Source organism: Apis florea, unplaced genomic scaffold, assembly GCF_048593485.1.
Source record: "Apis florea isolate Af1SG1 unplaced genomic scaffold, ASM4859348v1 contig_3496_pilon, whole genome shotgun sequence".
Classification (NCBI taxonomy): domain Eukaryota; kingdom Metazoa; phylum Arthropoda; class Insecta; order Hymenoptera; family Apidae; genus Apis; species Apis florea.
In genome coordinates this window covers 5,474,036-5,492,324 of record NW_028256773.1, presented here as the reverse complement: position 1 = coordinate 5,492,324, position 18,289 = coordinate 5,474,036, and the positions used below count along the sequence as shown (strand labels likewise).

Sequence of the window (18,289 nt, the reverse complement as noted above, 5' to 3'; positions counted from 1 at the left end):
TGAAATATGATTTTTCCGATCAATTTCTGACCAATGGACGAGCAACCTTGGCCCGCAGTTATCAAATTATTCCACGTATTATCGGATGCAATAGCGCTTAAAAGCTAACAAATCGAGCGAGAGAGCACGCGTATCCAGTTTGACACCGGCAATCACGCCGATTATCCCAAGTCCGCCATTGGCCCATCGCCCCCTCCATACCTCCCCCCCTCCCTCCTCCATCCGGGTGTCTCGCTTTGATCGTGCAATTAAATTTCAACGAGATATTCAATTTTAATTAATCCCACTGTAACGCACGTTCTCGTCGATAATTCGTGTATAATTGAAGTCGGGCGTGCGTTAACGCGACTCGTGAATCGACTGCGTTTCGCATCCCTTGTAGGGAATTGGGTGTGCAAGTCGATGGTCGGCTGGGATATACATAAATCCGGATGGACGATTCGCTTCGCTTGGTTTTCGTGGAATTCGTTCTCGATTTCGTTATTCCATTTCCATTGTCGCCCGTTTCGAATTAATCGGATATTAATCGCGATGGAAATTTGTTTGAAATCGCGCGAAATCGTTTGTACTTTTGAACGATCACAATTCCTCGAGATTAGAGACGAGCGAGAGGCGACACTAGCGCCCCTAGCGGCTCTTAAAGATGTTACTAGTGAGATAGTTTTTTTTGATAATTTTTGTATTGGAGGATTCGAATATTGGAAAAAAAAAAAAAAAAAAATTGGAACTAATTAGATGAATAAACAGAAATTTTGTTAGTTCTTGTCGCGAAATTAGTGAAATTTTTATTCTTTTTTTAGAAGTAAGATAGTATTAAATATAATATTTATCCAAAGATTCATCCTTTCGCGAGGCCCATGCAACGAAAGAAACGAACGATGGCCCAAAATAATTTTGATTCAGCAAAAACATACGTTACAACGTTTCTCTTCAATGGCAAAAATATTGGTCAAACCGAACAAAAACAATACCAACACTCTATACGAGTTGAAAAGTTAAATGGACGTAATTGATTTCGTTAGGCGAATCCATACTTATCAAACAAGAGGAAAAAGGATAAAACCTTCATAAAACCAGCGACGTTTCCACACACAAGGGGAAACCCAGTTTTCATTCAACGCCATATTCTAGGCCAGTTTCTCGAATTACAAGCCACGATACATTTCCACCTTCGGCCATTGTCACATGGTTCCCCCTCCCTTTGCTTGAATACCGTATACCCCCTCCCTACCCATCCGTCTCTCCCTCTCTTTTCCGCTTATTTCACACGAGGCTCGTACGTACTACACATGTTCCACCGATATCAAGAACGTGCCACCCGACTGCTCGTCCGGATATCGACTTTTCTTCCGTATTCCACCGGGAGACGAACGGAACAAGTCACGATTATATTTCCTCGCCTCGGATACGTACGATTGTCCGCCATGCTTTTGCATTCGCCGATATAACCCGCCTTAAAACGAGTCGCTCTCTCTTCTATCGTGATGCACTTTTTTTCTCCGTTAATCCCCTTTGGGGATATTTTTTTTTTTTTTTTTTTGATCGCTCACCATTTATGAGACAATTGTAACTTTTCATTAATTTTGCAATAATATTAGCAATTGACCAGATTTCCCTTTTATACTTTCTTTATGCTGCGTTGAATTTCTGACGATAAGTATAAGTAAAATTTGTTGGACTAATATAAAATTGTTCGATGTTAATCTTAGAATGCTGAAAAAAAAGATTTAACGATATTAAAAAGTATTGAAACTGATTGAAACGAGGGAAAAATTAAATTGATCAAAGTATAAGCAATTGGTTATATTACGTATATGTGTCATTCGATCGAGATTACAAGAATGGGTGTGTGAAACTATATCGTAAGGCCATTGATATTACGGTCGTTGGGTACAATTCTCATCGTTTTCGGGTTCGCTTAAAGGCACGTCGAACGTGACAAGCGTGCGGAAAATAAATATCTTCATCGAAGAAAAACGCTTCAATGCGGGGCGTTAATTTACGATACCTGAAGGCGATCTCGAAATTACCTGTCATACGCGTGTGACTCTGCTGGGAGATCCAAGCCCCTTCGGCAATTGGTCCGTAATGCAGGGTTCTCGAATAAAAAAGAAAGAAAAAAAAAAAAGAAAGAAAAAAAAACAGAAAATTGAATATATAACAACATATATTCATCCTAGAAAATATAATGTATTAATTTATACATATGAATTCAGTCGAGTAAATATTTGAATAAAATTTCACGAACGATTTAATTACAATTTCAAAACAAATCTTGTATAAACTCTTTCCAGAAGTGAATCGATTAACAACAGCAATCACACGTTTGAATGAGCGTGAAGAATCGAGGAGGATTATTTCCAATGGCTCGATATTAATTTTAAATTGAGTTACAATCACATATCGTATGGAAAAAAGAAAAGTTTCTTCGAAAGACACGCGTCAACCGCCATGGAATAGAAAATTCCTACATCGCGTACGTCGCGTCATCGATTTCTAATATATCAACGATGATCCATCGAAAAGTTTTCACGCGATCAACTAACCCTTTTCATTTCGCCACGGGCTGCTCCCTTCCTTTTCCACGTGGAATGGAATTTTTCTATTCGAAAGATATCGACGGCTCGTGCGCCCATTCCTCCGACAAAGTACCGATCACTCGGGCGAAAAGTCAAATACTTGCGCGCGAATGGTGAGGAGACTTTATCAATGTCTTTGTACAAGAAAAGGGATGTATCTCGTAAGGGCCGTAACTCGTGCCCACGTGCGATCGAACAATCGCAATTTATTTCACCGTGCTATCTGTACGGACGCGTACAAGAAATTTCGCGCGAAGGTGTATAAAGGATGGTCAACGAAAACCCACGATAAAATTCAATGCTCGTAATTAAAATGGCATTTCTTGCGGTTGTACTCTCTTCTTTCATTTGTTTCTATTATACTTTTATTTACATGCTTTCTTTTTGCTTGGATTTTATTTTAATCGGGATTTGGAAAAGTGGAAAAATAAATGTGTAAAGTGTAAAAAAAATACGTGTGTAATGTTTAAAGAGTGGAAGAGATTTTTTTTCTATTTTTATGATGTAAAAAATTAAATTTATATAATATCAATGATTGGATCCTGTTGAAATAATTTACGAGATAACTTAACCTAATCTAACGCGACAAAATGTTCTTTCTCCGTTTATTCAATGCAATTCTTCGATATTAAAGTAAAATCATAAGGCATAATGCCTGTTAGGCAAATCTTAAATTTTCTATCGGGCGCATTTTAATTATAAATTTAACGATAAAATTACATTTCAGTCACAAGTACTTTTTTTATTCATAAAAATTAATATATTTTAATATTTTATTATTTATAGAAATGCAAATTCTGTAATCAAATCCTCGATAAAAAAAAATAAAATAGGCTTTTATCATTTTCACAATATACGTACGTTTAAACTATGCATTCAGCAATCCATTTCAACGCTACATAACCTCAATCTACATAACAGCCCTCGCATCGATCATGTTCAATTCACCAATCTTAATCCAACTCAATCATTTTTCATCCTATTTAAAACTGCAAAAAACAATCTACATCTAATCTACATTTCAAAAGTAAATCTATGCTTATTACGTATATATTACATTACCTTTCTAACATAGAAGACATTGATGTTTTGTGTAGTTTTTGTCAAAACGTATCCTCTTAAAACAAATACATAATATTACGAATAATATGATGGCATAAAATAATACTGTAGAAATAATAAATCGTGCACCTATCGTTAGATGATCTTCACAGCGATTTTTCACATGAAAATAAGTAATAAATATAATTTTCTTTCTTTCTTAACTTTCCTTTTCAAAGAAGCATAAGCTCTGATAGCTCGGAACAACTCGGAAAAACTCGGGTGAGATCGGACAAGACTTCGACACTCTTGTATTCTCCACGACAATATCGGTTCCGATCTTGCCCGAACTTCTCCGATTTTATCCGAAATTTACATTCTCGTCATTATAAAATGACGTTGCACAAATTTACTATACAAATAATATATAGAGACTTTAGAATATAACTTTCAGATATCAAAACGACGAGAATATGTAATACAAAAAATATCAAGTAGATAAAACAAAGACTTACTTTAAAATATAGCCTCATTTCTCGAGTCACGAAACAGAAACTGTAACATAATTCTATCGCATTGAAACTCGAAAGGATCAGCGCCTGCCCAGTCGAAAATTACACTTCGTAAAGTTCGCGAAAACATCGTTTCTTTGTTATTACAAATTAAATTCTTTCACGCAGATCGTCGGCGCGATCTAAAAAGACGATAAGGTAAGGAAACATGGAAATTAGGGATAACAACGATGTTTCGAATAATTCGAGGTTTAATAGACTGCCATCTCGATCTCTCGAAACTATTTCAGCTTGATCGGGATCGAATGATATGCACAAACCTGCCACAAATCATGAAAGCCAAATTATAACACGAATTTCTAGAATTTTTAGATTCTCTGGAAAGATAGATAATTTTCGTAAAGATTGGGACAAACTCTTAAATTTTTCACACGCTACGTTTTTTCTGCTCACTCCAATTTAGCATCGCCATTTCGATTATCATCTTTGTCCAATTTTCTAAATAAACTCGTGAATTTTAGAAAATTTTCAATAATATCATGGATTATTGTTATCAATAATCAATTGAAATACAATTGTGTTAAGATTATTAAAATATAATTCTTTTATATATCATATACATTCTTATATTTTGTATATTTCAATTTTTCATAAATGCATAAACATTCATAATTCGTTCTTTACATTAATACATTAATATCGTATTACAATCGCAATATCTATTCATTCGTATCCAGAAATATTATTACTAAATATTCAATCACCCGAATAATGTATACATCTGTAAAATTTTCCTTTAAGTGAATCACATTCGAAAAAACAAACGCGCGAACCGGATAAAATCAACACGTGAAATAGAGCAGGAAATTCTTGCGGTTCTTTTTCGAGAATTTATCGGATAGGGTAGGCTATAAGCAAAAATTACGAGAGAGAGGGGCTTGTGTTCTGGACGAAAGGAGAGTCACGAGATTCGAGCATTTACCATGAAAATCGGCTGAGAGAAAAATTCCTAACGACTTCGAATCCCCTCCGCGGAACAACTTCTAACAGGTGGAACAAAATGGGGGATCTTTAACCCTCGATGCCGTGACACGGCTCGCGATCGTTTCCAGCACGAATCTCAATTTTTCTTTTAACATTTCGTAACGAGAGTTTAAACTGAATTTTCTTTTCATTCTCAAAGTTCCCTATTTCCTTTTCTTCTTCTTTAAAATACACGATTTAGGAAATTATTCCGTTTTTGTACTTGTTCTTTTCTTTTTATGTCGATTCTCTTTTTTTTTTTTTTTTAGAATTCTTTCTTCTTTAAATCCTCTTGAATATATGCATATTTTAATTATTAGATATTGGAAAAGAATCATAAACGTACTCTACGTGATGTTTAGATTATTGATATTTCGGGTATATTATTCTCACGAAACTTCGTACATCAATTTAAACTGAGAAAAATGGAGACCAGGTATATAATATGTTTCGTTCGAAATGGCGTACAATGCAATTTTTTTGCACTCCGCTTTGATACACGTTGTACAGGTTTACGGAACGTTAAATAAATTAGCAACCCTCGAAGTAACGTCAGTACAACCGGGAATAAAAAAAGTTGATTCGTGAAAACCGCAAACGAATCGCCAGTACTCACGCGACGAGGAATACCGACGAGAACGTTTTTCTAAATGTAATGTATAAATCAGAAGAAAAACTTGTCTTTTTCCACCGAGAATTGTGTGCCGTTTGATGTACAGTGATTGTTAAAAACTAGTTACATTTGTTGCATTTATTATTAAGTAAAATTTAATTTTAAAAAAATTATTTGTTTCTTGGTTTATAATTTTAATCAAGTATTTTGTACTTTAATAATTTAATTAATGTAATATCGTATGAAGGTATCATAAGAAAAATACAGTGGCGAGATTATAAATAAGAATAGTTTTTAATTTAATTCATTTAAAAGATAGTAAGAGTTTATATTCTAGATATATGGATATAACTTTTTAGTTCTATTAATGAATAAAGAAACAGAAATGAAATATTTTATGATACAGTAATTAGGAGCATTAACTGAATTAGAGAAAATTTCTTATTTATACACTTGAGAATGAAAGCATAAATTTTTCAATAGATATAAAGTGATATATTTGATATTTCTTTTTTGATATAAAAATAAAGATTCGTATATTCGTAGTATTCTGATTCAAAGAAATAAATAATGAAATTATGGAATATTAGAATAATAGAATAATAAAATTATTCTTCGCGAAAATTAAAAAAAAAAAAAAAAGAGAGAGACAGAGACGAATAAATAGCTCTAGAAGCTAAATTAAATGTAAGTATGAGCGTGAAATAGATTCGTAGCCAGAGAATGGTGAATTTTCATGCTGAAACTGCTTTTGAAAAGAGGAAAAAAGAGAAAGAGCACGATATTTTAATTTATTTTTAAACGAGCTCATTTTACCTGTTAAGTACAACGACCAACGTTTATAATAGAGACTTGATTTCTTCGTTATTTTTCAAATTAATAATTTCTATTACTTTTAGCATTACTATTATTTTAACATCGTAATTATTGGGAAAATTTTAATGAAACATCTGAAATTTGTTTTATCGATTTCCAACAACGAGATCGAAAATATTATTGCTGCATATGCAAAATTGTAAATGGTTATTGAAAAAAAATTTTTAAAATTTGTATTGATTTGAAAATTTATCTATTCGAAAAAGAAAAAGGTATCAATTGTGAAATATATTCAATATTTTTTAGAAATATTCATATAAATGAGTACTATTATTAAATAAAATTTTTTTAAAATCCTTTTTCTAAAAATCAAGTCCTCAAGACAGCACTGATAAGAATTCTTTCATTTAGTGACTCAGGCAAAGTCATAAATCACTTTCTAAAACATCAAGTTTTACCTTTTATTTCCATTGTCGTCCAATAGCAAAGCGCATAATGTCTAGAATATTTTCCCAGAAATATGATATAAAATTATATAAAGTATAAATTCAAAGAATTTTTTTGATTTTATCTAAAAATAGTCGATCGATGGTAATATAACTCGTTCCACTACATTTAAAATGCAAATTTGTAACGTTAATTTTCACCATTTAAATTTAATCGTTTTCATTTATTTTCGATAAACATCGATACCTCAAACGAAGAGTAACGATCAGATTTCAAAGTTATCAAAAAATATTCTTAAGTATCTTTAATTTCGAGTACCTAGGAAACATATTTTATCTTTACCGATTCATAATTGAGGTTATGATTCATTAACAATCAACTCAAGTCGAAATTTATTAAACAATTTGAATTAATAACAACACAAAATTTATCACAAACGACGATATTCCATTACCAGATCAAGAATAACTTCATCCTCGAAAATATAGACAGCAAAATTTCATTGGTTATATAAAAGCAACGTTACGCAGAAAATATCCCTAAATATTCCTATAATTATAACTATATAATTTAAACTAGCTAGAATATTCACGCATTTTTAGGATACGCCTTAAGTAATTCGAATTAATACACAAACGACGTAAAAATTCTATTACTATCCCAAACGACATATATATATATGTACTCAAAAATATGATTCAAAAATAATTTTATCCACGTAAACACAGATATCATAAAGTTACCACTGGAAATTCTAGCGTTCTTCTGCGCAAAATCTTACGTACCATCCACGCGCATAAAGATCGAACTTCATCATCCGTGGACGATCGCAAAAAGATTCGCGACCTAACCTCTTACACGCGCTTGTTCCATCGTCAGCGAATTCTCACCGCGGGGATAAATGGCGAAACTTTTCGACACGGGCATCCGTTGCGGATCTGGACGCCTAGCCATTATCCACCATGATCACAAACTACTTTTGTATTTAAGCAAAACAACTTTGTCTTTGTCTTCAACGCGTTCTTACGACTCATCCCTGGAAAAATGACGAAGAGCGAAAGGCGCAAAACACGGCGACTTTAGTCGTGGAAACAATATCCGCGTCGCGACGTTCAAGTTGTCAGCCCGGACAAGAAACGATTCAACGTGCCGAAAACTTTGTTCGCCGGTTTCCAGGCGCCGTTTTCGGGATACCGACATTCTCGAAATTAGGAGAACGATAGTGAAACGTTCCTCCTCGTGGCCATTGCTCGTTCGTATTTGCCTCGACACCCCTGTAATCCGATTAATCTGGGTGTAATTACGCGGAGACGGAGCAAATGGATCTCTTGGAAATGAAAGATCCAATGTGGAATGACGGCATTGGCTTCCTTTTGCTTTGGATGTACATGTCAGTGAAAAGTTTTCGCGGCGATGAGAAGTTTCGAATACGGATGTGTTATTTAATCTGATATGAAATAAATGAAAGGAGGAAGGGGATAAAGGATAAAAGGATGGATCAGATATAGTGAGATTAAATTAAGGATTTAGAAATCTTTTAATGTTATAGAAGTTTTATGTATAATTTATTGTGAGGTTAAGTAAGAGAAGTTATGTTGGCAAAAGCAATGAAGATTCTGTGATTAAATATAATATATGAGTATGTAGAAATAGATATGGAAATGATAAATTGGATGAGATTAGGTTAAAATTTAGTTTAGAAATCTTTTGATGTTGACAATCGTGGAAATCATTGTGAGTAATTTATTGTGAGATTAAATAATTGACAAATGTAATGAAAATTCTGTGTGTTTAAATATAACGTGTAAATATGAATAGAAATGATAATGTTTAATAAATTTAGTTTACAGATCTTTTAATATTTATTGAGAAGATAAGTAAGAAGCTGTTTAAGAAAAACAATGAAGATTCCGTGTTTAAATATAATGTGATAAAGAGATGATTAAGTTAAGTTTAGAGATCTTTTAATATTAGCAATCATAGAAGTCTTTTAAATACATAAATTATGAGATTAAATAAAAAGCTGTGTTGGCAAAATGGATTTTAGATTTAAATATTGTGGTATGTACAAATAATTGGGTTATGTATCGAATATTCTTTTTTAGAGGAATATTATTAAAAAAGATCTATTTTTTAGAGTGTTTTTTTTTTAAATAATATAGCCTTATAATGTTATTTTTTTTTTCAGAAAAAGAGCTAAAAAGAATAAGGTTAAGTTTTGAAATTAAATTTCAAATAGATTTTAGATTTCATTTTTACAATACAAACTAAATTAATGAAAAGTACTTTATAAATATTAATAAAAAGTATTTTAAACTATCAAGTTAATTATAAAATCAATGAAACAAAATTAATAATGAAATTGTTATATGAAAAAAGAATATCATGTAAATAAAAGACTTACGGTTATGATATATTCATTGCAATCATATTCCATGAAAAATTCGCGAAACATACCTGAAAAAGAAAAAAAAAAATATTAATATCTAAAATATTCGCAATTTTTTATTGAGTATTATATAATTACATCATTGAAGTCTTAAAATTAATTTCGAGAAAAACTTTCAAAAAGAATTTTGTACAATTTCAGTTATTAAAATTTCTTGAAAACTTCTTTTTCAATATACTTTTCAATATATTATTAATTACCACTTCATTAGAGGATCGTAATAAGCTTCCTTTCTTAGCAGGACGACGGTGTTTGAAAATTAGTTGGCACACCACGTGCAAAATTACTAAAGTCCGAAAGAATTCTAATTTGAGCACGCTTCACGATTCTTCTTTGCAGCGACTCGCATCAACCATTTTTGGCATGCAAAAAAGATCCGTAAATTCTTCGAGTTTTAATTAGAATTTCGACTATCCTCGGTAAATGAATAAATTAAGAATCACAAAAGCCCAAATACTTCCAAAATGCCTGATCCAAGTACAATGCGACGAGGAAATCGTGTTCTTTTTATAAAGTTAATTTGTCATAGCAAAGAATTAAATTTTCTACAATTTTTAAAAATAATATTCAAGCTACATAGATATATAGTTATTAGTAGTACTTTAAAAATATTATTAGCTAACTATACATTTATACATCTTGAATATAGTATATTATATAAATACAGAAAAATTCATCCAAATTCAAGAATTTAAAAAAAAATAGAAAATAATTATTAGATTAGAAAATAATTACAAAATATTCATAAAACGTACACCTCTTCCATCAAAGTGTTAAATTAATTAATAAAATTAATTGTTAATAATATCTTCATTAGCTATCTTCAAATTTAGGTTAGGTTATTTCAAAAATAACTTAATCTGATTCTTAGCACCATAATCTTCAATCCAATTGTTATCACACGTCTCATACTTTATACAACTTTATTAAAATAAAATTATTCTCCAATCATTTCAATTCGAATTACAATATTAATATCATAACTCAAGCACCCTAACTAAATTTTCTTAAATCGACAATATCGGATAAACTTCTTTTCCCACAACGATCAAAAAAATCGTAGAAATTTCGATTATCGATTGACCCGACGCTTTATCGAAATCGTTGCGCGTAGTCGAGAAAGATCGAATAGGTTCATCCAATCCCATCCAACTACCACCGACCAATCGCCGGCGTCCTCGTCGTACCGTCGAATAACTCAGAATTGCCAATGAACTATTCCCGCGATCGTAATAGATCAAAGAGTTACGCGACACGTTCGATCCATCTCTCTCTCTATCTCGTATTTGTCCGCGTTTGTAAATTCGCTCGCATAATACGCATAGTAGAATATACGCTGAGGTGTGTTCCGTTTCGCCGCATCTAAACAACGGATGACTATTGTAAGCCACGTTTGCTCGTTCACATTTCACGGAGATTCGAACATGGCCAAATTATTCCACGTTCTCTCGTGTCGATTCTCTTCCTCTTTTTTCGTGCTTACATATTTATTTAGACAAAGATATCATTAGTTCGATTAATTTAATGATAATCGATAATGAAATATTCAGTATGTAAATTTTGAAACTTTCGAATATATATATATATTTTTTTTTGTAACGGTTGTATCTCTATTGACGTATAATAATTAAAAATTAGAACAATAATTTGCATGTTATTTTTATTACAAATTGATGTATTACATGTATAAAATTCTAAGAGAGTGCTATAATTTTTAATTAGAAACTTGAGACTCGCTAATAAATTATTCCGCGAGAGTGTAAAATTGCAACAGCACCGCCATGATAAAACGTTCGAATAATTAGAAGCTTAATAATTCACAATACATCTTACAAGTTATCTGGCGAGGTAATGAGCTTCGGAAACTAATGTGCATTATTTAATTATATCGTAGATGCAACAGGTGCGATGGACTGTGTTGTTGAAAATTTTTGAAGTGCGTATTTAGAAGTGTTATTTTCTGTTTATAAAAGTGTAGATGTAAAATATCGATATTGATTCAATGCATTATAGATTGGACGAGTTATGATAATCTAATTCTATAATTAATATTATTTTATGAACAGTGCTTTGAAAATATAATTGGTAATACATAAGGAAGAAAATTTATTAAAAAATTTACTAGGAAATATCGTAAAATTTTTACTCGAGAGTTTACATCAATTTCCATAATTTTAATAAAAATAAATCGTTTCGTTCGAATTAAAAACAAAATTAACGTATTCAATAAAAAATTGGCACCAAAAATTGAAAAAGTGAATATTGATTTTTATTTTACAAAAAACAATCATAAAATGCGATCTAAAATGACTGATGACAACACTTGTACACTTGAACACGTATGCAAAACGAAAGACGAATATTTATGAAAAATGTGAAAATCGTTTTTCGATATTATTATCATGAAATCGTAATTTTAATTAAAAATAGACACTTGACACTTCACTCGAATTAACAAATCGATCTCCTAACCTAACAAACTGCACTCTTCGCGCCAATTAAACGATAATAAAAGACGTTCTCCGTAATTAAGAAGATTAATATCTACTGACTCGTGCCTCACATTTGTCCCTTGATTCGTTTCAGGTTCCGTTTTGATTAAATGTCGTTCTATAGACTCTCTCGTACACGTGTACACACATCACCCACGTATTCCAACATAATACAAGTACATGCTCGTTTGCCACGCCGTCATTTACGCTCGTGAGGTTTATATCGCGTGCACATAATTACTATGGTGATTGACTAAACCTGTTAATAGTCACGAATCTGACGAGCTGTATTACCGCAAATTTCCACGTGGAAACGTGATCGACGACAAATGCTGAACGAACCACGGTCGCCTTTGACGATACGCCACGCGCTCCCTCTACAACGAACTATCGAGTCGAAAAGCTAATTAAATATCGATGAGTTTTCAGCGTGAATATAGGCGCGAATACTTTCCAACGACTTTTTTTTTTCCACCAGTTTTTGCTCCATCTGGAAACGCGAAAATTTAATGAACTCGGTTAATTAACAAATAAATGCAACGAATAAAACGATTGAAAGTAATGAAAAGAATCGAATATTCGTGGAGGAGAAGTAGTTTGAGAAAATACACGAAGACTTCAAGTAATAAGAAAAGGTATTGTGATTTGAAAAAGGAACTAGGATGTGTACTTTAACAAGTACTTTAAGCGAATTAAAATTTTTATGAACTCGATTATGAAATTGAAATAAAAACCTGTTTCATCCTTTAAATACCATAATACAATATCTTACGCCTTTTTGCATACCAATTTGAATTATTATTTGAATTTTTGAATGAATGCGTAATTAAAAAAAAAAAAATCTTAATTTCAAAAATATGAAAAAAAATTTTTTTTTAACGAGATTATTTTGCTCGATCCGATGTTTTTTTAATGCTAATGAGATATTATATCATGCGATGTGACTGTTTATTTATAATTGTCTGATCAATATTCACTCGTGAAGAATACTAATATTTAAACTGACACGTACGCACATTTTCAAAATACATACACGGATACAAATTATTCCCCGTGTCCATCGGATATTTTTCATTTATATTCATACCAAAAATTGAATAGTCGCGCGCAAGATTACTTTATATCCACGGTTACAATAATGCACAACATTGATATCGAAATCAATTTTATTTTAATATTCCCGTGAAATAAAAAAAAAAAACGACATCTTTTTTAATCAATTGGAAAAAAAAAATTGGTATTCATGCACCGATATTAAAAATCTTAAAACAATTTTTCGACTTGTAACCCTCTGAGAATAGAAAAATCTCGTTCCGTGAAATTTTATATCAGGGAGGCGTGACTTGAAAAAAAAAAAAGAAAAAAAAAAACAAATTCCTGTATAACTTTCCCCGTGTTAAATTAATTACGCGGTTTTAAAACTTGGGAAACTGTAAAATTCGAAAATTTATAAGGATCAGAACTCGAAGTTGCAGCGGGGCGATTGATGCATCATAAACCGAATCGTCGTCTTAAGACTTGCCACGTAATAAAGTTTCATCCTGATTTATTAAACTTGCGCCACGAATTTCCTGGATTTTCTTCTTCCTTTCATATGGATTTATATTTGATATAAAAAATTTTTTAATCTTTTTCCAAGGAGACCGAAACTACAAAGATGAAATTATTTTATTACACGATTATGAAATTTATTAATCAGCATAACGTTCATTTTATTTTCTCGTCAAATCAATTTTAAACTTGACCATCTCTACACATATACAGACATAATTATATCTACAACGAGACCACAAATTCGTCAAGAATTGTCAGAAAGACAATCTGAACATTGGAAGAGATCAATTGCAAGATACTTTATATCTTATCTATATACAAAAATCACTAATAATTCCTTTCACACTATTCTGATTTGAATAGAAAGAAAAAAAAATACCTATCATCATATGTCTTTCAAATAACAATAATTCTAATAAAATTTACAATCAATCAATTCGCTCAATTGTATAAGCATTATTAATAAAAAAAAAAAATAGTAATAAAACTTAATAACCGTAAGTACATTCTATCCAGTTAAGATAGCTCCTTTGTGACTCCTACGACATTATGCATTATCGTATCTTCCAGGAAGCTCTAATCACCGATCCGCCCGTCTTTGGTCTTCTGGCAAGTGCGCTAATTCGATCGAGGCCGGGTCGGTCGAGTATCCGACAGACGAGACGAAATCGGAGAAACCATGCGATCCAAAGACGAGAGAGGTGAGTCGCGTGTATGCACGCTCTGTGTGGTTAACGGAACGAGCGTGTCTTTGCCGGTGTGCGGCCGGTGGAACGTTTGGAACAATGCATAAACGCATGCTGGCCGATCGATGTTGATGAACCGCTTGCCACCGGGATATGAAAATTAGTCGGCGGCCCACGATACGTAAACACGGTTTACTTACAAAGGAATTTCTAATTTTCAATTTGTTGAATTGGCTATTGTTGAATTAGGATGGATACGATTAAATCCTTTCCACTACGTGTTTATATTTAAGAAGGTAATAATAATGGAATGTAGATGAAGAGTGCCTTTTTTTCGTTAATACATTGTCGTTTTATGAATGTGTAAACATTTGCAATAATTGTATAAATAATTTATAGATAGATAAAAATATTGAATGATATTAGTGTAATCGGTCCAATTGCACTTTTATTAATTTAGCAAGGTTTAAACTTTTAGATCAAGGACACGAGTATTTTAATATTTTTCTGTAGACATGAAGAAATTGCTTCGAATAAAAGTTTCAAAAATTGCGCCTCGCATCGTGTTATCGATTTAAATCGTTCAATTTCAAAGAAGGAAAAAGTTCCTCGTAAATTCCTTTCCCTCTTTATTTACATTTTAATCAAAGGATTCTGTTTTAATTGCGGCCTCCACCGACATTCATAAAAAAAAACACGATTGATCTTTCAACCTTCTTTCGACAAACAATCGATTTAAAAAAAAACTTGCCCTCACCTTCAACCAGATCCTCAAACAAGATCGAAGATCTTGCATTCTTCACAAAAAAAGAAAGATTGATATCTCCCCATCCCAACAACCAAGACGACACACCATTCGCGCTCAATATTCCCCCAATCATGGCGCAAACTTCCTTTGTCGATCTCCACCCTCGAACGATCATGTAGGCCGACCTACAATCCTAAACCAACAAAGGAACGACCGTTCACCGTCCCTCGATCATCATCATCATCATCATCATCATCATCATCCCCCTCCACTCTCAGATGACGATCGAGAATAATCGTCGATCGGCATCGAGAACGGCGTCGTGGTCGCACCCCGTGCGACACCGCGAACGTGTTACTTCCTTTCAAGTCCAACCTCGATCCGGGTCACGTATGGAGCACTGGAGGCAAGGAAGGGTAGTGTGGTCGCGCATATCCAGCCTCGTTACGCGGATGGATACGTCGACCGGTGCATGGCCGCTATTATTTGCGAGATCGATAACGGTTACCTGCGGGCGCCACCTGAGGGAAAAAGGGGACACCAGATGCATATCTGCCCATTGGACTTCCATCCACGGATGCGAATCCTCTTTTCTTTCCTTTTCGCCTCTCCGCCCCCCCCTTTCCCTTTCCTTTCCTTCCTCTCTTTCTTTCTTTTTTGTGTGTGTGTGTGTGTGTGTGTGTGTGTGTGTGTGTGTGTGTGTGTGTGTGTGTGTGTGTGTGTGTGTGTGTGTGTGTGTGTGTGTGTGTGTGTGTGTGTGTGTGTGTGTGTGTGTGTGTGTGTGTGAACATGGGTATACACGGGTGTTTGTACAGGTATTATTCACGAGATGTCTGTAATTTTATTTTTTCAATATATTCAGTGTATATTTCAGGTGTAAGTTGAGCAGAAATTGCGATACATTTTCGTGAAGAAGATAGGCTCGCTGAAAAGTAGATTGATCTCATCGTTTCGATTCTTTTGCAGATGTTTCTATTAGTTGTTGAATCGTGCTTCCCTTTCGAACAAGACGGCCATAAGGCTCGGCCGTGTATTACGTTAACAAGACTCGGCTTGTGCTCGGCGACAAGCCGGTCTAACGAGGCCGTGCACCCAACTCTAAGTACAAGCAGCCATAAAACGGCCATCAAATCGACGTGTCCTGAGAAGGCCGGTAATATCGCATCTACATGACCGTGGTCTACCATGGGCGGAAGTCATTACAGGAACGGCCGTCGTAAAAGTCTTTGGATCATTTGTTCCGCGAGAATCCTTATGGTGGTCGAGGAGAGGCTTAAGCGTTGAAGGTATCCTTAAATTCGGGGTGATTTACAATTGTTATGCTTTGCTTCACCTTCTCAACCTCCTTTTTTTTAAGCGCAATATCGACATGAATCCAGGGAATCTACCAGTTTGAAGTACAAAGAGTTAAATTAATAATTAAGGAAGGAAGGAAAATTAATAGAATGGAGAATTTGATATTTCAAGACGAATGGAATTGTAATGATGGAGAGTTGGAAACTCGTTTTGTTGTGGATAAAGTTATGGATACAAAATTGATAGAATGGAAGTTAGGTTTAGTATTATGGATAGCTAAAGATCTAATTCAGCAGTGTTGAGGACAAAGGTGTGAATAATAGAAATTTACACAGTGAATTGGCACTGAAAATTAGTGGAGTGAGGGCTGAACACTTAGACTTACAGCTATTCATCAATGCTGAGAAGAAAAATTATATTTATTGAAAATAATTGAAAATAAGACACCAAAATTAGTGAAATGGAGATTTACATCTAGTGTTGTTCAGTAACAGAATGGAAGTTAGGCTTAGTATTATAGATAGCTAAAGACTTAGATCTAATGTCAATTCAGCAATGTTGAGGACAAAGGAGTGAATAGAAATTAACACAGTGAATTGGCATTAAAATTAGTGAAGGCTGAACACTTAGAGCTATTCATCAATGTTGAGAAGAAAAATTATATTTATTCAGCAATGTTGGAAATAAGACACCAAAATTATTGAAATAGAGACTTACATCTAATGCTGTTCAATAATGTTAAAGACAATGAAATTAGCATGGTATCAACAATGCTGAGGATGAAGCTATGAACACTAAAATTAATGAGGATTGAAGATCTAGAGTTATAGAGCAATGTTAGAAATAAGACAGACAAAATTAGCAAGGTGAAAACTTGGGAAACTTGTGCCAATGCTGTTTAGCAATGCTAAGGATGAAACTATTAAAATGAGGCATCAAAATTAGTGGAGTAAGGCTTAGGCTTAGAGCTAAGATAGTAATGCAAAATAGGAATCTGAGATCAGAGTTGTTCAGCAGTTTCTATTCATAATATTGAAGATACGACGAATGGACAATGAAATTATCAAATTCAACAAAACTATGAACAATAAAACTGACAAAGTGAACTTAAGATTTTGGGATAAAAAACTGTTCTGAGATACTACAAGTAACAAAACTAACAAAGATTAAACTTAAGATCATTTCTGTTCAGTCAAATGAATTCTATTCAATCCATAAACAGCTATCCCCTATCATTTGAAAGTAACATAATACTTTCACTATGCAAAAACAATCTCAAAACTTCTTGCCCTACCTTTCTAAGCACAACTTACTTTCTTACTCAATTATATCCCATCATTTGAAACACAACACAATACATCCTATGCAAAAACTATCAAAGGTTATCCCATCTCTTTAAACAGGAGATACTTTCTTATCCCATTTGAAAAATAACGCAACACTTTTAATAATTAATCCACCACCAGAGTACATCTTATGCAAAAACTACCTCAAAGGTTTTTGTCCCATCTTTTTAAACACAACATACTTTCTTACTCGTTCATTTCAAAAATAACCCAATACATCCTATGCAAAAACTATCTCAAAGGCTGATGTCCCACCTTTTTAACCACCACAAGTTACTTTCTTACTCAATCATTTCCTTATTCATTTGAAAAAATAACACTTTCAATATAATTAATCCACCACAAAATAGAATACATCCTATGCGAAAACTATCTCAAAAGTTATTGTCCCATCTTTTTAAACAAGATACTTTCTTACTCAATCATTTCATTTGAAAAAAATAACACTTTCAATATAATTAATCCACCACAGAATAGAATACATCCTATGCAAAACACTTTCAATAAATTAATCCACCACAGAATAGAATACATCCTATGCAAAAACTACCTCAAAGGTTATTGTTCCATCTTTTTAAGCACAGGATAATACTTTCTTACTGCTCGATCATTTCCCTATTCGTTTGAAAAATAACGCAACACTTTTAATATAATTAATCCACCATCAGGTATGATAAATCCTGTGCA

General features: G+C 33.1%; 1 protein-coding gene across 12 annotated transcripts in view; it reads right to left on the bottom strand.

Annotated features, from left to right (window-relative positions):
• Window positions 1–18,289, bottom strand: part of LOC147656818 (furin-like) — a 292,983-nt gene that overhangs the window by 166,203 nt on the left and 108,491 nt on the right. The window contains exon 3 of one of the 12 annotated variants that reach the window (XR_015293694.1): window positions 9,436–9,488. The exons of the other annotated variants lie outside the window; for them this stretch is intronic. The gene's annotated coding sequence lies outside the window, so the exon portion shown is untranslated. The remainder of the gene's footprint in view (window positions 1–9,435; window positions 9,489–18,289) is intronic. 12 annotated transcript variants of the gene reach the window in all.